General features: G+C 28.1%; 1 protein-coding gene and 6 non-coding genes across 9 annotated transcripts in view; 2 read left to right on the forward strand and 5 right to left on the reverse strand.

The window, feature by feature from the left end:
• Positions 1-27,350, forward strand: part of LOC142228747 (uncharacterized) — a 650,828-nt gene that overhangs the window by 411,718 nt on the left and 211,760 nt on the right. The window lies entirely within an intron of this gene.
• Positions 2,644-2,715, reverse strand: TRNAC-GCA (transfer RNA cysteine (anticodon GCA)). Its single transcript has one exon. It is a non-coding gene; the product is annotated as a tRNA-Cys (tRNA).
• TRNAC-GCA (transfer RNA cysteine (anticodon GCA)) lies at positions 12,137-12,208 on the reverse strand. The gene has a single exon. It is a non-coding gene; the product is annotated as a tRNA-Cys (tRNA).
• Positions 12,637-12,708, reverse strand: TRNAC-GCA (transfer RNA cysteine (anticodon GCA)). Its single transcript has one exon. It is a non-coding gene; the product is annotated as a tRNA-Cys (tRNA).
• Positions 13,649-13,720, reverse strand: TRNAC-GCA (transfer RNA cysteine (anticodon GCA)). Its single transcript has one exon. It is a non-coding gene; the product is annotated as a tRNA-Cys (tRNA).
• Positions 18,524-18,595, reverse strand: TRNAC-GCA (transfer RNA cysteine (anticodon GCA)). The gene has a single exon. It is a non-coding gene; the product is annotated as a tRNA-Cys (tRNA).
• On the forward strand, positions 19,202-19,273 carry TRNAC-GCA (transfer RNA cysteine (anticodon GCA)). The gene has a single exon. It is a non-coding gene; the product is annotated as a tRNA-Cys (tRNA).

Below are 27,350 nucleotides of genomic sequence, written 5' to 3' on the forward strand. Positions count from 1 at the left end.
AATTTCCTATAGAGATAAAATTTTGCACAACTTTCTATAGAAATAAAATTTTGACAAAATTTTCTATAGGAATAAAATTTTGACACAATTTTCTATAGAAATAAAATTTTGACAAAATTTTCTATAGAACTAAAATTTTGACAAAATTTTCTATAGAAATAAAATTTTGACTTAATTTTCTTTAGAAGTAAAATTTTGACAAAATTTTCTAAAGAAATGAAATTTTGACAAAATTTTCTATAGATATAAAATTTTAACAAAATTTTCTATATAAATAAAATTTTGACAAACTTTTCTATAGAAATAAAATTTTGACAAAATTGTCTATAGAAATAAAATTTTGACAAAATTTTTTTATAGAAATACAATTTTGACAAAATTTTCTATAGAAGTAAAGTTTTGACCAAATTTTCTATAGAAATAAAATTTTGACAAAATTTTCTTTAAAATAAAATTTTGACAACATTTTCAACAGAAATGCAATTTTGACAAAATTTTCTATAGAAATAAAATGTTGACAACATTTTCAACCGAAATACAATTTTGACAAAATTTTCTATAGAAATAAAATTTTGACAAATTTTTCTATAGAAATAAAATTTTGACAAAATTTTCTATAGAAATAACATTTTGACAAAATTTACTATAGAATTAAAATTTTGACAAAAATTTCTATAGAAATAAAAAGTTTTCTATAGATCTAAAATTTTGACAAAATTTTCTATAGAAATAAAATTTTGACAAAATTTTCTATAGAAATAATATTTTGACAAAATTTTCTATAGAAATAAAATTTTGACAAAAATTTCTATAGAAATAAAAATTTTTCTATAGAAATAAAATTTTGACTTAATTTTCTTTAGAAATAAAATTTTGGCAAAAATTTCTATAGAAATAAAATTTTGACAAAATTTTCTATATAGATAAAAATTTGTCAAAATTTTCTAAAGAAATAAAATTTTAACAAAATTTTCTAAAGAAATAATATTTTGACAAAATTTTCTATAGAAATAAAATTTTGACAAAAATTTCTATAGAAATAAAAATTTTTCTATAGAAATAAAATTTTGACTTAATTTTCTTTAAAAAGAAAATTAAAAAAAAAATTCTATAGAAATAAAATTGTGACAAAATTTTCTATAGAAATAACATTTTAACCAAATTCTCAATAGAAAATTTCTATTCAAATAAAATTGTGACAACATTTTCTATAGAAATAAAATTTTGACAAAATTTTCTATAGAAATAAAATTTTGACAAAATTTTCTATAGGAATAAAATTTTGATCCAATTCTCAATAGAAATAAAATCTTGACAAAATTTTCTTTAGAAATAAAATTTTGACAAAAATTTTGACAAAATTTTCTACAGAAATAAAATTTTGCCAAATTTTCTATAGAAATAAAATTTTGACAAAATTTTCTATAGAAATAACATTTTAACCAAATTCTCAATAAAAAATTTCTATTCAAATAAAATTGTGACAACATTTTCTATAGAAATAAAATTTTGACAAAATTTTCTATAGAAATAAAATTGTGACAACATTTTCTATAGAAATAAAATTTTGACAAAATTTTCTATAGAAATAAAATTTTGACAAAATTTTGTATAGAAATAAAATTTTGATCCAATTCTCAATAGAAATAAAATTTTGGCAAAATTTTCTTTAGAAATAAAATTTTGCCAAATTTTCTATAGAAATAAAATTTTGACAAAATTTTCTATAGAAATAAAATATTGACAAAAATTTCTATAGAAATAAAATTGTGACAAAATTCTGTACCGTGGATATAACCGGAAATTATAATCCAACAAAACCTTTGAAAGCGGACTAGCTTTTGTTGTAGTGTAAATGTTGTAATTATAACAATTAGCAAATTTTAATATGTACAATATACCAGATGCCATTTTGTTCGCTTATTTATTTGCGGTACTGCATTGCAATTTCCATTATCGCTGGAATATATGCGGTGCTACACATTATGCTCTCAATTACATTTAATCAATTGTCCAATTAGTTTCAAAACGAAAAAAAAGAGAAATACATTTACACATTATATTTCATTTTAAAATACATATATAAATACGTTGAGGATTACATTCAACTTTTTTTGTTTGTTTATTTTTAATTAACATTTTATAGTAGCATTTCAAAGTTGGTTTCACAAATACTATAGCATTATTGATTGCAATGCTAAAGCCATTTAAATTATATTTAAATATTTATAATGGATCGCATTTTATAAAATATTAATCAATAATGAGATAAATGATGTGGAAGATTTAATGTTTTTTTTTTTTAATACAGTTGGCCATATATTCTACAAATGCTCCATACCAACATAAATCGCAATGCCTATGTATACCATAGAAGGTGGTAGTGGTTTTAATTTTTATTCAGAAATAATTTAGTCGATAAATCTAAGTAAAAATAATCTATGTTAAGTAACAATAATCTAAGTAACAATAATCTAAGTAAAAATAAGGCATTGTTTTTTAATACAGTGGCAATTGGAGCCCAATAGTGAGCTTAATTAAAGTTTATGTTCTATTAAAGATAGGAGAAAAATTTCAAAACAATAAAAAAAACTATAAACTACATATATATAAAATTAATAAAACAACAAGAAAAAAAGTCTTAGGGGACACCCGGGTTTGAACCGGGGACCTCTCGATCTGCAGTCGAATGCTCTACCACTGAGCTATATCCCCACCATTGATTCTAAGCTGTTAACTCGTGTATTTAAATTGTACACACACACCCATCCATTGTTTTCTCATCTCATCATTGTAGCTATGATCGTCGAGTTAAAAATAAACACATTCTATAGCGAACAACAACATCAACAAACCAAAGAAGGGGAAACAAGCTAGAGATACGAGTAGAAGAGAACAAAACACACAAGACATCAAATGAAACCATTTGAGTCATTACGACATGGGTTGCCAGATTTATTGTTTACTAAAGTTTTGCTTGATTATAAGCAGCATTAATTCAAGTATGCATATGGGAAGAAATTCGACAAATGCTATGGGATTTAATAGAAATTTGTGAAGTTAAAGAAAGTGTTTGTCTTCAGCGTAAATGAATTTGGAATAAACCTGATTTATCAGAAAATTAGGGCTACTAAATTTGTTTAAGAATATCAGAAAAAGGCATAACTTTTTTGAACATTTTTAAAAAATGAAAACATAATAATTTAATTCTGCCTTAAAAGATGGATAGAATAAATCAAAAATAAAGTAAATTACTTATTTTCTTTATTTTTTGTTTATGCTATTAATTCGCTAATTGTTTTGCATGATTATTATTATTTTTTTTTTCAATATTGAATTCATATTGGTTAAGTAGTAAGAAAGTCAGAAAATCAGAAAATCCCGACAAAATTTTCGGTAGATGTAAAATGTTGACCAAAGAAGCCAGAATTTAAGCCTGATTTACTTTAAATTTGGCACAAAGAGTACAATTGATAGTTTCGTAAAGTGTGCCGAAGTTGGTTGACATCGGTTCAGATTTAGATATAACTCACATATATATATGTCGCCCGATATGGACTTAAAGGGTGATACGGTCAAAATTTGGTCAAGGGAAAACGCGTGTAAATCGGTGAAATCGTTTATTTAAAAAATCAAATTAAATTTCTTTTTCAAGTTCAATTAGTATAAAATTCAGGAAAAATATTCAGTTAGGCTTTCGCTTTTCCAAATCCGAATTTCCGGGCCTCACGCTTGACACCTGCCATCAGATTTTTTACAGCCACCTTGTCCACCTTCTTCGCCGCAGAAAGCCATTTTGCCTTGAACTGCTGCTCGTCCTTAGCAGTTTTTTTGGTCTTCTTTAGGTTCCGCTTGACAATAGCCCAGTATTTCTCAATTGGGCGGAGCTCTGGCGTGTTGGGAGGGTTCTCGTCCTTGGGATCCACCTGCACGTTGTTGGCGGCGTACCACTCCATGGCCTTTTTACCTAATGGCAAGATGCCAAATCCGGCCAAAACAGTACGGAACAACCGTGTTTCTTCAGGAAAGGCAGCAGACGTTTATTCAAACACTCTTTCACGTAAATTTCTTGGTTGACAGTCTCGGAAGCTATGAAAATGCTGCTTTTCAAGCCACAGGTACAGATGGTTTGCCAAACCAGATATTTCTTTGCGAACTTTGACAGTTTTATGTGCTTGAAAATATCTGCTACCTTTCCCCTTCCTTTTACCGTATAAAACTTTTGTCCCGGAAGCTTTTTGTAGTCGGCTTTGACGTAGGTTTCGTCGTCCATTACCACGCAGTCAAACTTCGTCGGCATCGTCGTGTACAGCCTCCGGCATCGCGCTTTGGCTGTCGTATTTTGTTTATCATCGCGATTTGGAGTCACTACCTTCTTGTAAGTCGATAGTCCGGCTAGTTTTTTGGCTCGATACACGGTTGTAGACGATACACCCAGCTTATTTGCGGCATCTCGGAGAGAGAGGTTAGGGTTTCGCTTGAAACTACCGGCAACTCTCTTTGTCGTCTCAGCGGCTTCCGGTTTTCGATTACTGGCTGTCGACAAACGTTCCCCAAACACTTTAATTACATTTGTAACGGTTGATTGGGCAACTTTTAGCGATTTTGCCAGCTTTGCGTGCGAGTAGCTCGGATTTTCGCGATGCACGAGTAAACTTTTGATACGCTGCTCTTCTTGCTTGGACGACATTTTGACAACTGAAGAGTGAATTCCAAAATCAAAATAGGAGCAACATTCTGCACACACACACCTTCAAAATGGGGGGTGTTCAGGTTTTTTAAATGCAAAATTGAAAGGAATACGTCAAGTTTATATTGACCAAATTTTGACCGTATCACCCTTTATATGGCCCCAGAAGCCAGAGTTTTACCCTAATTTGCTTAAAATTTTAGTACAATTAGTACTATAGTCAAGTGTGCCAAATTTTATTGAAATCAGTTCAGATTTATATATAGCTCCCATAATATCTTTCCCCCGATATGGACTAATACTGTCCCAGAAGCCAGTGTTTTACCACAATTTGGTTGAAATTTTGCACTAGGAGTACAATTAGTAGTGTAGTCAAGTGTGCCAAATTTTATTGAAATCGGTTCAGATTTAGATATAGCTCCCATATATATCGTTCGCCCGATTTACACTCATATAACCACAGAAGCCAATATTTAACTCCGATTTAGTTGAAATTTTGCACAGGGAGTAGAATTAGCATTGTAGCTATGCGTGCCAAATTTGGTTGAAATCGGTTCAGATTTATATATAGCTCCCATATATAGCTTTCGCCCGATTTACACTCATATGGCCACAGAAGCCAATATTTAACTCCGATTTAGTTGAAATTTTGCACAGGGAGTAGAATTAGCATTGTAGCTATGCGTTGGTTGAGATCGGTTCAGATTTAGATATAGCTCCCATATATATGTTATTCTGATTTCGACAAGAATGGTCAAAATACCAACATTTTCCTTGTAAAATCGCCACTGCTTAGTCGATAAGTTGTAAAAATGGCTCTAATTTTCCTAAACTTCTAATGCATATATATCGATCGATAAATCATAAATAAACTTTTGCGAAGTTTCCTTAAAATTGCTTCAGATTTAAATGTTTCCCATATTTTTTTGAATAACATTGTGTTCCACCCTAGTGCATTAGCCAACTTAAATTTTGAGTCTATAGATTTTGTAGAAGTCTCTCAAATTCTTTCCAGATCGAGTGATATTTAAATGTATGTATTTGGGACAAACCTTTATATATATATATAGCCCCCAACACATTTGACGGATGTGATATGGTATCGAAAATTTTGATCTAGAAAGTGGTGCAGGGTATAATATAGTCGGCTCCGCCCGACTTTAGACTTTCCTTACTTGTTTTTTTTTTTTTGAAAATGCACTAAAAAACCAATTTGGTGCTGTTTGGAAATCAAAAATCACTAAATTTGGTGCTAAAAGCAACAAATTGGCATCACTGCTGCGAACAATAAATACATAGTCAGGCGGACGGATACCAAGGGCTAAACCGACTCAGGAGGTGGTTCTGAGTCGATCGGTATATATATTATGGAGCTTAAAATCAATATTTCTGGTAGGCACAGATACCCTGACCACTATGTGGTTTAGGCACTGTATATGTATTTGGGACAAAACCCTTTATATGTAGCACCCAACACATTTGACGGATTTGATATGGTATCGAAAATGTGGATCTACAAAGTGGTGCAGGGTATAATATATTCGGCCCCGCCTGACTTTAGACTTTCATTACTTTTTTTTTTCATTATAATTGATAAACACTTTTTATATTAACCCTCTAATGCGCGATTTTTTTTTGCCTGCGGATTAAATATTCAATGTTAACGACACAAAAAGAAGAAAACTAAACAAGATAAAATTATAGGGTAAAATTCAGTATATGCTGTTTTAACTAAGTTTTCTTTTTACATTATTCATTTTTGTTGTCTTAAGGTGCGTTTTACTAAAAGCTTCCTGATTTAACGAAGCCCGCCTAAAGGCGGGATTGGGCATTAGAGCCTTAATATTCATAAACATTGTTATTTTAAATTATTTTTAAACATTGATAGTAATATTCTTAGGTTTTTTGAATATTTTTTCTGTTTAATTGGGTATACAAAATTTGTTTTATATTGGGGGGCGCAAAGTAAATTGGGTTGGGAAGCTCTGCATGGCCAACATACCTATTAAGCGGTATTGGTTGAATGTATTTCTTCCCCTGAAAACTGTTCTCAACAAACATTTCATGCAAAGATCACTCTTTGGAGTGGAGTGAGAGGAAAATTGCATTATAATGTATAATCTCTAAGGGCAAGACGCAAATGTTTAAGAATATAATGAAGGAATCAACAACAAAAATATTTTTTTGTAATTTCGAAAGCAATTACATTTCATTTTTTTTTTAAATATTTATAATTAGGTACCATTCTTTATATAAAACAATGTCCAGATATTCTTTAAGGTCTTTGTAATCTTCATATTCACTCTCTTACTTTAATTTCATATAGGTTATATTGAGAGCAATTATTCACATGCATTTCTGAGTAAAAAACACTGTCTCATCTGTTTCAAACACAGGCTGAGATACTATCTAGATGATTCCTAAAGCAATCTCTCTTATGTTTTTCTTATCAATTTCTCATAGTACCATAGTGTACATGTATGAATGGAGGAGGATACATTGCTATCGTTGTTGTTTCCATTATCCAGCAAATCTCATAAATTTTTCTGAACATAATACAATCTCTTCGCATGTATGTATATGGGGAAAACATATTCTTGGTAGCAGATATCTAATGTCAAATGTATTCCTCCATATATCATGGAATACATGTGACCTACACACTTAACCACTCTATACACTCATGTATGATACGGTAAACGGATATTGACGATGATGATATGAGTGAGGATCCGAGGTCATATTTGTATTCCACTCCAGGACATTGTGTGAAATAATGAATGCACTATGTTATTGTTCTGTTTGGTCAATGTAATGACCCTCAATGCCCTATAACATGATGGAATCTTCTTTTTCTTATTCATGTTGTATATGGATTTATTGGAATGATACTTTAGGATAAAATTTATATTGCAGATCATAAATTAAACAATAACATTGGAGAATTCGATATCAAGTGCATAAATAGAATAAAGAAGATGGCAACAAATTAATTAAGCTAAGACTATTATATATCGACAAGACTGGTGTATACATATACTATGGAGTGAATTTGATTGAAATTGTAGAAACTATAGGATACACTGAAAACGAAATGATGGCCCAAAATTAAAGATTATGCAAACTAAATTTTAGGAAATTAGATTTATCCAATATTGAGGAGGACAAGTTTTTTTTAAATCAAAAAAATAATAATTACATGACACTTCATAAATTGTATATTAAATTTAGGATATTTATTTTCGAAATTTGCGTCCTTCCATTAAAGTCATATGTCTTTGAAGTAAAGCAAATTTTCCATCAAAGTAAAGGAAGACCTTTGTTTTGCAGTCAAAAAAAAAGTGAACCCTGTAGCACTAAAGCCAATTTATTTCATGAAATTATTACGTTTGGAGAAAGTTTCCTTTAAGGTTGAATTACACACCATGCGTCAATCCGTGCCTTGATGGAAGGGTTGATTTTTTTCTGTTTGCGGTAGACTATTCGAGCTATTGATTTCAAAGAGAAATTTCAACTATTCAATCATCGGACGCATTGTACATTATACATTTTCTATAGAAATAAAAATTTAACAAAATTTTCTTTAAAAATAACATTTTGACAAAATTTTCTAATTAAATAATATTTTGACAAAATTTTCTATAGAAATAACATTTTGACAAAATTTTCTACAAAAATCGACTTTTGACAAAATTTTTTATGGAAATAAAATTTTGACAAAATGTTCTATAGAATTTAAAATTTCACAAAAACTTTCTATAGAAATAAAATGTTGACAAATTCTTTATATAAATAAAATTTTGGCATAATTTTCTATAGAAATAAAATTTTGACAAAATTTTCTATAGAAATAAAATTTTGACAAAATTGTCTGTTTTTTGACAAAAATTCTCTATATAAATAACATTTTTTCTATAAAAATAGAATTTTGACAAAATTTTCGATAGAAATAACATTTTGACATAATTTTCTACAGAAATAGAATTTTGACAAAATTTTCTATAGAAATAACATTTTGACAAAATTTTCAATAAAAATAAAATTTTGACACAATTTTCTATAGAAATAACATTTTGACAAAATTTTCTATAAAAATCGAATATTGACAAAATGTTCTATAGAAATCAAATTTTACAAAAATTTTCTATAGAAATAAAATTTTCTATAGAAATAACATTTTGACAAAATTTTCCATTGAAATAATATTTTGACATAATTTTCTATAGAAATAAAATTTTGACAATTATCTATAGAAATAAAATTATGACAATATTTTATATAGAAATAAAATTTTGACAAAATTTTCTATAGAATTTATAATTTGACAAAAATGTTCTATGCAAATAACATTGTGATACAATTTTCTAAAAAATAAAATGTTGACAAATATATTTATAGAAATTAAAAATTAACAAAATTTTCTATAGAAATAAAATTTTGACAAAATTTTCTATAGAAATAAAATTTTGACAAAATTTTCTATAGAAATAAAATTTTGACAAAATTTTCTATAGAAATAAAATGTTGACAAAATTTTCTTTAGAAATAAAATTTTGACAAAATTTTCTATAGAAATAAAATTTTGACACAATTTTCTATAGAAATAAAATTTTGACAAACTTTTCTATAGAAACAAAATATGACAAAATTTTATATACAAATAAAATAATGACAAAATTTTCTATTGAAATAATATTTTGACAAAATCTTCTATAGAAATAAAATGTTGACAATTTTTTTTTATAGAAATAAGACATTGACAAAATTTTCTATAGAAATAGAACATTGACAAAATTTTCTATAGAAATAAAACATTGACAAAATTGTCTATAGAAATCAAATTTTGACAAAATTTTCTATAGAATTAAAATTTGACAGATATTTTCTATAGAAATAAAATTTTAATAAAATTTTCTATTTCAGAGGCGTTTTATACTTACACAATTTTTACAAAACTTTCTATAGAAACACAATTTTGACAAAATTTTCTATAGAAATAAAATTTTGACAAAATTTTCTATAGAAATAAAAATTTGACAAAATTTTCTATTAAAATAAAATATTGACAAACTTTTCTATAGAAATCAAATTTTGGCAAACTTTTCTATAGAAATCAAATTGTGGCAAAATTTTCTATAGGAATAAAATTTTGGCAAAATTTTTTATAGAAATAAAATGTGGACAAAATTTTCTATAGAAATAAGATTTTAACAATATTTTCAATAGAAATAAAATTTTGACAAAATTTTCTATCGAAAAAAAATTTGACAAAATTTTCTATAGAAATAACATTTTGCCAAAATTTTCTATAGAAATAACATTTTGCCAAAATTTTCTATAGAAATTAAAATTTTACAAAAATTTTCTATAGAATAAAAATTTTGACAAGTCTAAAGTCGGGCGGGGCCGACTATATTATACCCTGCACCACTTTGTAGATCTAAATTTTCGATACCATATCACATCCGTTAAATGTGTTGGGGGCTATATGTAAAGGTTTGTCCCATATACATACATTTAAATATCACTCGATCTGGACAGAATTTGATAGACTTGTACAAAATCTATAGACTCAAAATTTAAGTTGGCTAATGCACTAGGGTGGAACACAATTGTAGTAAAAAATATGAGAAACATTTAAATCTGAAGCAATTTTAAGGAAACATCGCAAAAGTTTATTTATGATTTATCGCTCGAAATATATGTATTAGAAGGTCATATGAGTGTAAATCGGGCGAAAGCTATATGGGAGATATATTCAAATCTGAACCGATCTCAACCAAGTTTGGCACGCATAATTACAATGCTAATTCTACTCCCTGTGCAAAATTTCAACTAAATCGGAGTTAAAAATTGGCCTCTGTGGTCATATGAGTGTAAATCGGGCGAAAGCTATATATGGGAGATATATCCAAATCTGAACCGATCTCAACCAAATTTGGCACGCATAGTTACAATGCTAATTCTACTCCCTATGCAAAATTTCAACTAAATCGGAGCAAAAAATTGGCCTCTGTTGGCAAATGAGTGTAAATCGGGCGAAAGCTATATATGGGAGCTATATCTAAATCTGAACCGATTTGGCTGATATTTTGCAAGTTTTTCGATACCCATAAAATATTCGGATGTACGGAATTTGAGGAAGATCGGTTGATTTACACGCTAATTATGACCAGATCGGTGAAAAATATATATGGCTGCTATATCTAAATCTGAACCGATTTTTTCCAAAATCAATATGGATCGTCTTTGAGCTGAAATAGGACCCTATACCAAATTTTAGGACAATCGGACTAAAACTGCGAGCTGTACTTTGCACACAAAAATACATCAACAGACAGACAGACGGACATCGCTAAATCGACTCAGAATTTAATTCTAAGCCGATCCGTATACTAAAAGGTTGGTCTATGATTACTCCTTCTTGGCGTTACATACAAATGCACAAATTTATTATACCCTGTACCACAGTAGTGGTGAAGGGTATAAAAATTTTGACAAAATTTTCTATAGAAATAACATTTTGACAAAATTTTCTACAGAAATAGAATTTTGATAAAATTTTCCATAGAAATAAAAGTTTGACAAAATTTTCTATAGAAATAAAATTTTGACAAAATTTTCTATAGAAATAAAATGTATACAAAATTTTCTATAAAAATAAAATTTTGACAAACTTTTCTGTAGATATCAAATTGTGACAAAATTTTCTATAGAAATTAAAATTTGATAAAAATTTTGTATAGAAAAAAAATGTTGACAAAATTTTCTATAAAAATAAAATTTTGACAAACTTTTGTATAGAAATCAAATTTTGACAAAATTTTCTATAACAATAAAATTTTGACAAAATTTTCAATAGAAATAACATTTTGATAAAATTTTCTATAAAAATAGAATTTTGACAAAATTTTCTATAGAAACCAAATTTTGACAAAATTTTCAATAGAAATTGAAATTTGACAAAAAATTTCTATAGAAATAAAATTTTGACAAAATGTTGTATAGAAATAACATTTGATAGCATATGAAGAAAAAAAGATGAAAGTACGAATAAATTAAAATTTGTTTCCTAGAATGAAATATGCTAAACCCAAATTTAAAAGAGATTTGTGTCTTAAAAGTTGCTTACTTCAATTGTCCATTTTTTTTTTTTGGCATGGAATCAATACCAAAATATTTAGTGAAAAAACAAAATCTTTGGAACCGGGCATGCTTTTCTTTCAGTGTGTATCATTTCTCAATCATTTCTTTTGTCTGTCGTAAAATCATTTTTTTTTGTCATAAGAAATCAACGGAAGAAAGTTATTCGATATATTATTAAAATATCGACATAGCTACTCACTCATATCACAGCGTGTTTTGAGTAGAAGGACGGACACTAAAAATTTTTGACAATATTCCCCCAATATAGGATAATAAAAAAGTCTCTTTTATAAAAAGTCTAGGGGACACCCGGGTTTGAACCGGGGACCTCTCGATCTGCAGTCGAATGCTCTACCACTGAGCTATATCCCCACATTTTTAAGCCACAGTTTTCAAAATACAAATAGAAAGAATATGACCTAAAAAATATTACCCAACATTATATTGATAAGGATATTTCAATTGTAGAGATTTTAATATAAATATTTTTTTTTCCAAAATCGAAAATTAATATGATAAAAAAACTATTTTGTGTTTTCTATGTTGGAAGCTCCAATGGTTTTACAATATAAAGAATTGAGAAGGGAAGCAAAATACAAAAAAAAATAATAAAACATAATTGATTTCCAGTAATTTTTGGTCACATATGTTTCTACAAAATATTGTTTTTTTCAATTAAATTTGACGATGAGGTATCTTTTTTTTCTTAAATATGCTAATCTTTTTAAATGTAGTTGATTAAAAAATATTTTACACTAAAATTGTATGAAAAAAGAACAAAAACGCAGCGAGTGATAAATAGGGGACACCCGGGTTTGAACCGGGGACCTCTCGATCTGCAGTCGAATGCTCTACCACTGAGCTATATCCCCATTCGCAATTGCATTATCTTAGCTTGTGTATATAAGCAACACACATATGGTCTAGACTAAATGCATCTGTAATGAGGTCCCAAGCAATGAATAGAATAAAAAAAACACATCTGTTTTCGATTTAATTTTAATTAGTTTATTTTTTTTTTTTGCGAAATAAAAACAAAACATAGATAAAGGGTATTGTTAACGTTTTCGTTTATTTTGTAATAAAAAAAATATCTATAAAATTAATTTTAAGCGAAAAATGCATTGCATTCTCTTTCCAAAAAAAAAGAAATAAAATAAATAAAAAATTAAATAAAATAAAATAAAATAAAATAAAATAAAATAAATAAATAAATAAATAAAATAAAATAAAATAAAATAAAATAAAATAAATAAATAAAATAAAATAAAATAAAAAAATAATACCAATATTGACTTAATAAAGCTAATATATTTTTTTTTCAAAAGTCGTTTCATGATAATTGGATTAAATTTGATAAACCTTGAAATTAACAGATAAATTACTTTTATAGAGAGCGGGGGTAAGGAAAATTCCTTGGTTTCTCAGTCATTGTTGTGACAATTTTAGTAAATGAAAAAGATTCTATTGTGGCCAATGAACCGCTGGGGGATTTGAACCGGTGATTTCTCAATCTACAGTGCAATGCTTTACCACTGAGCTATATTTCCATTGGAAAATTAGGAATTATTATTGTCATTATAATGTAGGCCATTAAATCGTATTTATTAATAGAACTATAACACAAAGGCTATCATAAATATTTGTATGTGTAATGGTCACCGGAAACGGATGCGATAAAGAGTAACTTATATAGCATGTACTCCAATCTTATTTGAAAGAATCCCTATTAATAGTAGATTTGAATTCAAGCCTTTATTACAACTATAATTCAAAGAGAGCAAAGTTTCATGCAGAGAAAAAATCATATACAGGGGACACCCGGGTTTGAACCGGGGACCTCTCGATCTGCAGTCGAATGCTCTACCACTGAGCTATATCCCCATGTATGAAATTATGGATTTATTATTTTCAAATATATGATAGGCAAATATTAACTATCATTGTTGATTAGGATAGACCGAGAATAATTGGTTAACATTGATGGAATTAGACAATTAACAATTTCAATCAAATTAAAAAAATAAAGCCAGTAAAGGAAATTATTGAACATTTTAAGTTTTTTATTGAAATATATTTTTTTTAATTTTCAATCTATCTATATATATATAAAATTCAATCTATGTTTGTTTATTTGTTTGTTTGTATGAACCGAGTTGGCTCCGAAACGGCTGAACCGATTTACTTGAAACTTTCAGAGATCATAGGGGACGTTCATGTGGGGAAAATAGGGTACCTTATTTTTTGACACCTGGTCGCGGAGGGGGACCTCCCCTTTGTCGGACTTTTTGAAAATTGGACCAAAGTTTACCGATTTGCTTGAAATTTTCATTGAAGGTTGGGGTTGGCAACTAGACAAAGATCCGCTACTTTATATTTCGATATTTGGTGGCGGAGGGGGACCTCCCCTTTGTTCGACTTTTTTTAAAGTACAGTGAAAAAACTAAAATTCTCTAAATTATCTGAGATTTAAAGGGAACATGCGGTGAGGTTATGGAATTAATATGGGGTACCTGATGATTTCATATGCGGACGGGGAGGGGGACCTCCCCCTTGCCTTACTTTTTGAAACTTGGAACAAAATTATGCGATTTGCATGAAATTTTCATTGAATGTTGGGGTTGGCATCTAGACAAAAATCCGCTACATTATTTTTCGATATTTGGTCGGGGAGGGGGCCACCCCTTTGCCCGACTTTTTTTAAAGTACAGTGAAAACAAAACTAAACTCCCCCGACTGAAATTTTACGGAAAAATGGGTGAGGTTATGAAATTTATATCAGGTTCCTGATTTTTTAATAAAAATAAAAGGACATAGGGAGACATCCGCTTCTCTTAAGTACATACAGAGAAACAATTAAACTTTACCGAGTTACTTGAAATTTACAGAGGACTGGGGAGAGATCGTAACCTCTGTCAACCGTAATAGTTGATACCTGATTTTGTGATTTTTGGACGGAAGAGAGGCCGCCCCTTTAAGGCTTATAATTTGCTTGACATTTTCTGGGACGTTTACAAAAGATACGCTTTTCGACATTTGGTCGGGGAGGAGGTCCTCCTCTAAAACTGCAAAAAAATGGCTCTATTAACCATGTTCCTTAATCTATATCTGTCCATAAAGCTCGAAAAATAATTGTATAATTAGATATAATGCATTTGGACGTCAATTGTATGTTTCGGTATCAGGCTAACATGAAATATAAAAAAATTTAAGTTTCTTGAAATTTACAAAGGAAGCGGGGGAAAAGGTTATAAATGAAGAGGCAACCTTCATTGCCCCACACTTGAAGGAAAGTTTCAAGAATTTTCAGGGAAGGTTAGGGTGCTATTCACTACGGTGTTTGTCGATATTGTATCGGGGAAAGTGACGTCCCAAAAATTAAACATCTCCGATCTACTTGAAATTTACAGGGAACGTGGGAGGAGGTGATGAAATGTATACATGATTTTTAAATTAATATATGATTTTTCGATATCTGGTTGGGGAAGGGGAAAATTGAAATAAACTTTGTCGATTTACTTCGATAGAATTTATAGGGACCATTGAGTAGTTGCGAAATTAATATAGGGTACGTGATAGTCCGATATCAGGTCAGAGTGGAGCGAAGGTGGGGAGAGAGTTCCCTTTTGTCGGTTTTTTCTCTTAAATTAAAAGTGGAGGGTTGTCCGTAAATGGGAACTCGGTATATAATTTTATGATTTTTGCACAGGCTTCTTTCTTCCAGACTTCTTATAAGTAAAGAGAGGGTTCCCTTTTGTCCGTTTTTTTTTTTTTTTGTTTTTTTTCTTAAGTTGAAAGTAGAGGGTTATCCGTAAATGGGAACTCGGTACATAATTTTATGATTTTTGCACAGGCTTCTGCCAGACTTCTTTTTAGTAAAGAACTTAAATTTACATGAAATTGGCAGCCAACGTAGAGGGTGCATTATTTTTCAACATTTTAGCAAATGTTAATGTGGTAAAATTTTTTACTACATTTGCCTTTTCCGATTTATTGGATGGGAAACAGTAATTCTTTGTATGTTATTATAATATAATGCTTAATTTTCAGATATGTTGAGGAGAAGGATACCTTTCCTTGACAAACCACACTTAAAATTCACAAGAAATATAGAAGAAGGTACAACCTCTCCCGCCGTATTTGTACCTATAAACGAAAAATCAAGTAGTCCGATTTGTTTAACAGAATTCAAATCTTTTCGAATTTGTTTTCAGCACGAAGGATATAGTTGACTAAGTTAACGCAAAATGTTCCTCCAAATACGCTTCGGAAGGCGCAGCGAAGCGGGCCGGGTTACGCTAGTTAGATATATAATTGAAAAATTTGATGGGAAATACAGAAGTTTCTATGGTATATAAATACAGTGATGCACATAAGTATTGGCATACCAAACAATTTTATTTAAAAACCTCATGTTAAAAGTGACATAAAGCTATTTTAAATTAAAAACTATTTTAAATTGGATTGTAACTGCTTTAAGAATTTGGATAATTTTTTTTATTTTAGAAAAATGTTTTTCTTTCAATATTTAAATTATAAAAAAATAAAAAAAATGCACATATTTTTAGGAACAAAAGTATTGGCAGCACAAGTAGTTCTAAATAAGTTTTTTGGTATATTTAGTACTTTTTGGGCATTCATTTTTATTTGATAACTGCATGAAGCAATCTAGACCATCAAGGGACTAATTTTTTATTTTATTTGTACCTATATTTCGCCCCTTTTCCATCAACGCTGTACCAAATTTCATCAAAATCGGTTAATAATAGTGGCCTGAATACTTTGAACAACAAATACATCCACTGAAAAAAAAGCATGCCCGGTTCCAAAGATTTTGTCTTTAATTTAAAAATTTTGGTATTGGTTCCGAGCCATAGAAGCGTAGAATACAAGTAAGGATACTTTTAAGACACAATTCTCTTTTAAATTTGGGTTTTGTGTAATTGCTTCTAGGAAGCAAATTTTAATTTTTCGCTTTTTCAGCTTTTTTTCTTCATGTGCTATAAAAGTCCTTTAAAAACGAGTTAATGACAACTTTATTTTCCAAATTAAGACTCGACTTTCAGTATAAATTAGGCTATGTTTCATGTAAAAAACTTCTTTAAAATAAAGTTTTGAAAAACATGTCCTATATTTGAACGATTTTTTGATTTGTAGTCAAGATGCAAAAAGACAACAAATTTAAAGACAATTTCATTAAATTTAAAGAATTTTTCTGAATTATTAAAGTCAAGTTGACCTTAGCCTATAAATTTTTTCTTTCATGTTAAGATACCCATTTTTAAGTCAAATCACTTAATTATAAGGACAATACGACTTCATTGAAACGTTTATTGACTTTTGGACAAGGAAAATAACTTTATTTTAGAGAAATGCGTCTTCTATGCTAAGCAAAATTTGTATTCGTATTTTAAAGACATGAAATCTTTGACCTCACGACAATATTTTGTTCAGTGCAGAGCACACAGAAAAAAATTTCCGTAGTTAAACTAACTCTAAATTTAACTTATTTTTATTTGAAAAAAAATTATTTGCTTGTAGTTAAATTTTATTATTTTTATCGAAATTTTCCACAGCTTAATGAAATCTTACTTTTTTTAAGTATGTCTCAAAAATTTTATGAACTAAACGTGACTATAAAGTTCAATGACCATACACATAAGTTCAATATGAACTAAAGCAAAATAAGATTTTCGTACGATTCCCAAAAATAGTAAGAATGAACTACTGTATGGTTAAAATGGTCATGATTTAGCGCCAATTAATTTATTCTTTACTTTTAGTTATTTTTTTCTTCTATGAGATGATGTAATTTCGTGAACTTCAGTTAAAAAGTACCAGGGAATTAAAATTTCCTGCTTTTAACAACGCTTTGTGGAAATCTCAAAATGTGGAGTAAAATTTAGTTCAATTTTCGTGCGAGGTAGTTCATTCTTCCTATAAAACAGTTCACATTTTCTCGGTGCATTAGCCGAATTAAATTTTAAGTCTATAGATTATGAATTTTGTTCAGATGGAGTCAGATTTAAATGTATGTATTTGGACGAACGCTTTTGAATTTGGAAATAATCGCATCAAATTTAGATATGGCTCCCATTTATATGTATCGCCCGATTTGGAGAAATGGAGTCACATTCATTAACGTATATAGACAATTTTAGCCAAGGGGGGCTATAATCCCTCTATCTATACTACATTAACAGTATACAATGGGAAATCGTAAATAGGTTTACAAATTCTATAAAAAATACAAATACAATAAAAAAAGTTTGTTTGGATTCAAAAATGTGTTCTTTACTTGAAGGAAAATTTTCCTTAGAGCAAAGTCAAACGACTTTAACGTAAGGACCCAAATTTCCAAAATTCGTGTCCTGAATTTTATAAAAAAATTTGGGAGGAAAGATTATAATATTTCATTTAATTAAAATTTCATTATTTTGAAGAAATTGTCTCCTTAATTTTGTGTAAATTTCATGTTCTAAAATGTAGGTTAAATAATCTTTAATATTAGTTCAATATTTTTTTCTTAAAAAAAAATCTTTTTTTCGTTTTCTATAGATCATTATAAAAATCACTAGTCGATAAGCTTGACTTACCCATATTCCTTTTTGGTTGAATTTTATGTATACAAAAAAACGCATTTTCAACAGGACAATCTATATAAAACACGAAAAAAAGTTTTTTCGAAGGGGACACCCGGGTTTGAACCGGGGACCTCTCGATCTGCAGTCGAATGCTCTACCACTGAGCTATATCCCCTTGTGCGTTATATAATACAAAAGCATGTTTTTTTTTGTCAACTATTAAAAATGTCTCATTGACACAAACATCATAATTTCCTTTTTTTTTTTAAGATAAGATTGGAACTATTACAATGACTTTATTGTGCCAAAAGAACTTGTATAGAAAACCAAAGACAAAGTTACAGATGTGGGTAGATGTCACATCCAATGACAAAAGAAAGATTTTTTTTTCATATGGAAGCCAGTACTTTGCTACGTGGGAGTTATATTTTCTATGCAGATAACATAATGACGATATGATTTCAAAAAAAAAGCCCAATATGTCGATATATTCGAGTGTGGGTATTTATAAAAATAACAAAAAAAATTATATTTTTTTTTCAAACCAGTTGATACTGTGAGACCCATATCATTACTATGATAAGAAACTCTACTGCTGAAAATCCTCATTAAAACCATTTTGTTTAGCTAGAAACTTAAATGAACTTTACAAAAACAAAATTATATTTTTTGTACTTGTCATCCCATTGTGCAGCTTATAACATAAAATAGAGCGAGAGTGCAAAAGTGTGTGTGTGCACTAACCCATTCGCAAGCCTACATTGCCAGCCATTTTCGCACTGGGGATATAGCTCAGTGGTAGAGCATTCGACTGCAGATCGAGAGGTCCCCGGTTCAAACCCGGGTGTCCCCTGAAAATAATTTTTATTCCTGTTTTGTTTTTATTTCTTTTTTTTTAACAAAAACAAATAGTATTTGTAAAATATTTCAGATTTCCATGTCACTTAGGCTAATAAAAAGTTTTATTTTTTTATAATTTCAGGTAAGCTAACAATGAGCATTATAGAGAGTCAGATATCGAATAGGTAAGTTATTCATATAAAGCAATCAAACATTTCATAAATAGAAATAAAATTTTGACAAAATTTTCTATAGAAATAAAATTTTGAGAACATTTTCTATAGAAATAAAATTTTGACAAAATTTTCTATAGAAATAAATTTTGAGAAAATTTTCTATAGAAATAAAATTTTGACAAAATTTTCTATAAAAAAAAATTGAGAAAATTTTCTATAGAAATAAAATGTTGACAAAATTTTCTATTGAAATAACATTTTGACAAAATTTTCTATAGAAATAAAATTAAAAAAAACCTTCGATAGAAATAAAATGTTGACGAAAATCTTCTATAAAAATAAAATTTTGACTAAATTTTCTAACGAAATAAAATTTTGGCAAAATTTTCTACAAAATAATATTTTGACAAAACTTTGAGACATCTATATATATAAAATTCAATCTATGTTTGTTTGTTTGTTTGTATGAACCGAGTTGGCTCCGAAAGGCTGAACCGATTTACTTGAAACTTTCAGAGATCATAGGGGACGTTCATGTGGTGAAAATAGGGTACCTCATTTTTTGACACCTGGTCGCGGAGGGGGACCTCCCCTTTGTCGGACTTTTTGAAAATTGGACCAAAGTTGACCGATTTGCTTGAAATTTTCATTGAAGGTTGGGGTTGGCAACTAGACAAAGATCCGCTACTTTATATTTCGATATTTGGTGGCGGAGGGGGACCTCCCCTTTGTTCGAATTTTTTTTAAAGTACAGTGAAAAAACTAAAATTCTCTAAATTATCTGAGATTTAAAGAGAACATGCGGTGAGGTTATGGAATTATTATGGGGTACCTGATGATTTCATATACGGACGGGGAGGGGGACCTCCCCCTTGCCTTACTTTTTGAAACTTGGAACAAAATTATGCGATTTGCATGAAATTTTCATTGAATGTTGGGGTTGGCATCTAGACAAAAATCCGCTACATTATTTTTCGATATTTGGTCGGGGAGGGGGGCCACCCCTTTGCCCGACTTTTTTTAAAGTACAGTGAAAACAAAACTAAACTCCCCCGACTGAAATTTTACGGAAAAATGGGTGAGGTTATGAAATTTATATCAGGTTCCTGATTTTTTAATAAAAATAAAAGGGCATAGGGAGACATCCGCTTCTCTTAAGTTACTTGAAATTTACAGAGGACTGGGGAGAGATCATAACCTCTGTCAACCGTAATAGTTGATACCTGATTTTGTGATTTTTGGACGGAAGAGAGGCCGCCCCTTTAGGCTTATAATTTGCTTGACATTTTCTGGGACGTTTACAAAAGATACGCTTTTCGACATTTGGTCGGGGAGGAGGTCCTCCTCTAAAACTGCAAAAAAATGGCCCTATTAACCATGTTCCTTAATCTATATATGTCCATAAAGCTCGAAAAATAATTGTATAATTAGATATAATGCATTTGGACGTCAATTGTATGTTTCGGTATCAGGCTAACATGAAATATAAAAAATTTAAGTTTTCTTGAAATTTACAAAGGAAGCGGGGGAAAAGGTTATAAATGAAGAGGCAACCTTCATTGCCCCACACTTGAAGGAAAGTTTCAAGAATTTTCAGGGAAGGTTAGGGTGCTATTCACTACGGTGTTTGTCGATATTGCATCGGGGAAAGTGACGTCCCTTTAAAACAATAGAGCAAAAATTAAACATCTCCGATCTACTTGAAATTTACAGGGAACGTGGGAGGAGGTGATTAAATTTATACATGATTTTTAAATTAATATAGGGTTTTTCGATATCTGGTTGGGGAAGGGGAAAATTGAAATAAACTTTGTCGATTTACTTGGATAGAATTTATAGGGAGTAGTTGCGAAATTAATATAGGGTACGTGATAGTCCGATATCAGGTCAGAGTGGAGCGAAGGTGGGGAGAGAGTTCCCTTTTGTCGGTTTTTTCTCTTAAATTAAAAGTGGAGGTTTGTCCGTAAATGGGAACTCGATATATAATTTTATGATTTTTGCACAGGCTTCTTTCTTCCAGACTTCTTATTAGTAAAGAGAGGGTTCCCTTTTGTCCGTTTTTTTTTTTTTCTTAAGTTGAAAGTAGAGGGTTGTCCGTAAATGGGAACTCGGTACATAATTTTATGATTTGTTTAAAAGAATTCAAATCTTTTCGAATTTGTTTTCAGCACGAAGGATATAGTTGACTAAGTTAACGCAAAATGTTCCTCCAAATACGCTTCGGAAGGCGCAGCGAAGCGGGCCGGGTTACGCTAGTTTTTTATAGAAATAAAATTTTGAGAAAATTTTCTATAGAAATAAACTTTTGACAAAATCTTCTATAGAAATAAAATTTTGATAAAATTTTGATAATATTTTTGCAGAAATTTGTAAGAAGAAATTTCTATAGAAATAAAATTTTCTATAAAATTAAAATTTTAACACAAATTTCTATAGAAATGTTGACAACATTTTCTATAGAAATAAAATTTTCATAACATCTTCTTTAGAAATAAAATGTTGACAAAATTTTCTAAAGGAATAAAATTTTGACAAAACTTTCTATAGAAATAAAATTTTGTAAAAATCGTTCCATAAAAGTTTCTATAAAATAAAATTTTGCGAAGTTCTTTATAGAAATAAAATTTTGAGAAAATTTTCTATAGAAATAAAATTTTGAGAAGTTCTTTATAGAAATAAAATTTTGAGAAAATTTTCTATAGAAATAAAATTTTGAGAAAATTTTCTATAGAAATAAAATTTTGAGAAAATTTTCTATAGAAATAAAATTTTGAGAAAATTTTCTATAGAAATAACATTTTGTAAAATTCGTTTCAGAAAAATAAAATTTTGACAAAATTTTCTATAGACATAAAATTTTGACAAAATATTCTATAGAAATACAATTTGAAGAAAAATTGTGAGAAAATTATTAATAGAAATAAAATTTTGAGTAAATTATCTATAGAAATAAAATTTTGATAAAATTTTTGCAAAATTTTGTATGAAAATAAAAGTTTTCTATAGAAATTAAAGTTTAACAAAATTTGCTATAGAAATAAAATTTTGCCAAAAATGTTCTATAGAAATAAAATTTTGCCTAAAATTTTCTATAGAAATAAAATTTTGAAAAATTTTCTGTAGAAATAAAATTTGACAAAACTTTCTATAGAAAAAAAGTTTGACAAAGTTTTCTATAAAAATAAAATTTTGAAAAAATTTTCTATAGAAATAAAATTTTGTAGAAATCGTTTCATAAAAATATAAATTTGATAAAATTTTCTATTGATATAAAATTTTGACAAAATTTTCTATAGAAATACAATTTTAAGAAAAATTTGCTATAGTAATAAAATGTTTACAAAATTCTCTATAGAAATAAAATTTAGCCAAAAATGTTCTATAGAAATAAAATTTTGCCAAAAATTTTCTATAGAAATAAAATTTTGAAAAATGTTCTGTAGAAATAAAATTTGAGAAAACTTTCTATAGAAATAAAAGTTTGACAAAGTTTTCTATAGAAATAAAATTTTGAAAAAATTATCTATTTGTTCATTTTATCATTTTGTAGAAATCGTTTCTTAAAAATAAAATTTTGATAAAATTTTCTATAGATATAAAATTTTGACAAAATTTTCTATAGAAATACATTTTTAAGAAAAATTGCTATAGAAATCAAATGTTGACAAAATTCTCTATAGAAAAAATGTTAAAAAAAATCTCTATAGAAATAAAATGTTGACAAAATTTTGTATAGAAATAAAATTTTGACAAAACTTTTTATAGGAATAAAAGTTACACAAAATTTTCTATAGAAATAACATTTTGACAAAACTTTCTATAGAAATAAAAGTTAGACAAAATTTTCTATAGAAATAAAATTTTTACAAAACTTTCTAAAGAAATAAAATTTTCAATAGAAATAAAATTTGACAAAACTTTTTATAGAAATTAAAATTTGACAAAATTTTCTATAGAAATAAAATGTTGGCAAAATTTTCTATAGCAATAAAATGTTGACAAACTTTTCTATAGAAATAAAAGTTTGACAAAATTTTGTATAGAAAACAACATTGACAAAATGTTCTATAGAAATAGAATTTTGACAAAAATTTTATATAGAAATATATTTTTGACAAAATTTTCTATAGAAATAAAAGTTTGACAAAATTTTGTATAAAAAAAAAACATTGACAAAATTTGCTATAGAAATAGAATTTTGACAAAAATTTTCTATAGAAACATATTTTTGACAAAAAATAGAAATAAAATTTTGAAAAAAAAATTCTATAGAAGTAAAATTTTGTAAAACTCGTTTTCTTAAAATTGTATTCTATAGAAATACAATTTTAAGAAAAAATGTTATAGAAATAAAATGTTGACAAAATTTTGTATATAAATAAATTTTGACAAAAATTTCTATAGAAATAAAATTCGGACAATTTGTTTTGTAGAAATAAAATTTTGACAAAATTTTCTATAGAAATAAAATGTTGACAAAACTTTCTATAGAAATAAAAGTTAGACAAAATTTTCTATAGGAATAAAGTTTCGACAAAACTTTCTATAAAAATAAAATTTTGCCAAAAAATTTCTATAGAAATAAAATTGTGACAAAATTTTCTATAGAAATAAAATTTTGTAAAAATTGTTCAATAAAAATGTCTATAAAATAAAATTTTCTATAAAAATAAAATTTTGAGAAAATTTTCAATAGAAATAAAATTTTGAGAAAATATTCTATGGAAATAAAATTTTGACAAAATATTCTATAGAAATAAAATGTTGATACAAATTTTGCAAAATTTTGTATAGAAATAAAAATTTTCTATAGAAATAAAATTTTGGCAAGGCTTTTCTATAAAAATAAAATTTGGGCACAAATTTTCTATAGAAATAAAATTTTGGCAAGGATTTTCTATAAAAATAAAATTTGGGCACAAATTTTCTATAGAAATAAAATTTTGACAAGAATTTTCTATAAAAATAAAATTTTGCCAAAAATTTTCTATAGAAATAAAATTTTGACAAATTTTTCTATAGATATAAATTTTGACAAAATATTCTATAGAAATACAATTAAAAAAAATTGCTATAGGAATAAAATGTTGACAAAATTCTCTATAGAAATAAAATTTTGACAACATTTTCTATAGAAATAAAACTTGACAAAATTTTCTATAGGAATAAAATTTTTACTAATTTTTCTATAGAAATAAAATTTTGACAAAATTTGCTATGGAAATAAAATTTTGACAATATTTTCTGCAGAAATATAATTTTGTAAACAATTTCTATTGCAGTAGAATTTTGTTTAAAAAAATCTATAGAAATAAAATTTGCCAACAATTTTCTACAAAAATAAAAAAATAGAAGTAAAACTTTGGTAAAAATGTGCAAAATTTTCTATAGAAATAAAATTGTGAGAACATTTCCTATAGAAATAAAAGTTTAGTGAAGATTGTATTTCTTTGTAAAACATTTTTGTTGCTATATCTATCACCAATAGCTTTTTAAATATTGAGTTCTTGGGATCTCAGTTAGGAGTAAACTGCCCAAAACCTAAAGCTAAAGGCTTTACGCTTTAAGGAAAAAACAATAACAAAGTTCATTTAATATATCCTTGTTTTTATAATAGGCACAAGTCACAGTCCATTATAACTACAACCAAACCAAACTAGTGATTAATCCTCTTTCCCTTTCTTCGAAACAAAAACCTATACCAACATTTTTTTATCAGCCGTTAATATTTGATTCATTGGAGATTGTACTACGTTTCTTCTTCTGACAAATAGCTAGTCATCAATTGATAGTTAGATTATTTAAGACCTTTCATCACTCAAATCAAATGCTATGTACTAATGGGCAATGGCGTTTTGCCAAAAAGAACACGAAAAAGATATCATCTCAAGCGAAAAAGGAAGGAGATGAATGTTCTGGGTCTTGCCTTGGCAAATGGAATCCTCCCTTTAGGGCAAACAAATTTGATTGTAATTTCTCATCATTATTGCGTTTTTTTTTTTCATTTCACTCGTCAACGGGCCATTGATAACGCGGCAACCTTAATAGAAGACTCCGAAATCACAAACATCAAAAGCTCATTTACATATTTGGCTAATAAACAACAAAGAATGGCGGGTCGATTGGGGGGAATACCATTTTCAGGTCATTTCCAATATTTACTGCAAGCGTTAACCTTCAAAATACAATCAATTTTCCATTACATGATGTTGACAGATATTTGAAAAGAATGGCGTAATTTTAGAGAAGGAAAAAGGACATTCTATTTGTCAACCTTGAATATTTTATTTGAAAAAAATATTGAACAGAATAATGAAATTTTGCTGATCTTCATTTCTTATTAAACATTTTACTTCTGGTAGAATATTATGTCAAAATTTTATTTACATAGAAAATTTTCTCTACACTGAGAAAGAGATTGTTCTAAGGCCAACGGATAGATATCCTGAGATTTTGTTGGCCATTGTGCGGTGGAAAGAAGCGAAAACCCATTTCAAACCATTCTTGGTTGACGCGGTCTGAGTGCGATGGTGCTGAGTCCGGTTGAAATGTCCGTGGTATGCCGCCGAAATGTTTGTTTGCCCAGCGCTTCAATACCCTTTTTAAGAATTCAGCGCACAGTGCTTCGAATGCGGCAAAAAAATATGTGCTACGATTTTTATTCTAATTTTTGTTTTTAATAGTCTATGATATCGAGCATCGATACCCTCTTTAAGAAATCGGCGCACAGTGCTTCGAAAGCTGCCAAAAATATGTGCTCCGATTTTTATTCTAATTTTGTTTTTAATAGTCTATGATATCGAGCTTCGAATGCAAAAATAACATTTTGCTATGATTGACTAGAATAATTTATAAATAATATATGAATTTTAAGCTTTTTTTGGGGTTAAATTACGTGAATGGTGTAAAAGAACGAATGGTCCGATTTAAGCCAAGTTAAATTTTTTTAAAGTTTTTTGAAGTGAAACAAAAACACAATTTTTTTAAATGATTTTTATTTTTCATTTTTGGGATTTTTTTTTACCCACAACGAATAATTTACATAGGACGCCAAAAATAAATTATATATTTCAATTTTGTTCTCACACTATTTTTTTGGGTTGATTATGGAACATATGATTGAATAAAAAAAATAAAATTCTGGTATTTTTGTTCAGATTTTTTTTTTTAATATTTTTACTTTTGGAGTATATTTTCGGTAAAAACCCCTCATAACAACGAAGGGATTTTGGATGAACGAGTTTTTATTATGTATGGCGTTTTATGCAATTTTTATTAGGTTTGAATTTTTGATTGTTGTGAGTTTTCTATTCAAAAAAGAAATTTTTCCTATTTTTGAAAAAAGTAGCATCATTTTTGCAAAAGTTTGTAAAACAGATGAAAATTAAATTTTTTTTCCGTTTTTGGCCATCTTGGTGGTACTTTGAGGACTTGTAACAAAAAATATATCTCTGAATTTCATTTCCTTTTTGTGATTTTGGTTTGTCACCTGAATGGAACTGATCAAAATGCCTTTGTAAGCTTGCTAAGCAATAAAATGAATTTTCACTGGTCCGATTTAGCTAAGTTAAAAATTTTGTGCAGGCATTGGTGGTAGTTTTTGAAGTGAAACAAAAAACCAATTTTTTTAAATTACATTTTAAATTTTTTCTTTTTTTTTAATTTTTGGGATTTTTTTTACCCAAAAAGGATAATTTACAAAGGATGCAAATAATATTGTATATCTCAATTTTGTTCTCACTTTATTTTGTTGGGTTGATTATAGAGCATATTATCGAATAAAAAAATAAAATTCTGCTATTTTTGATCAGAAATATTTTTAAAATAATCTTTGGAGTATATTTTCGGTAAAAACCCCTCATTTATAAGAACGAAGGAATTTTGGATGAACGAGTTTTTATTATGTATGGCGTT

The sequence above is a fragment of the Haematobia irritans genome, chromosome 3 (assembly GCF_050003625.1).
Source record: "Haematobia irritans isolate KBUSLIRL chromosome 3, ASM5000362v1, whole genome shotgun sequence".
Taxonomy (NCBI): Eukaryota; Metazoa; Arthropoda; class Insecta; order Diptera; family Muscidae; genus Haematobia; species Haematobia irritans.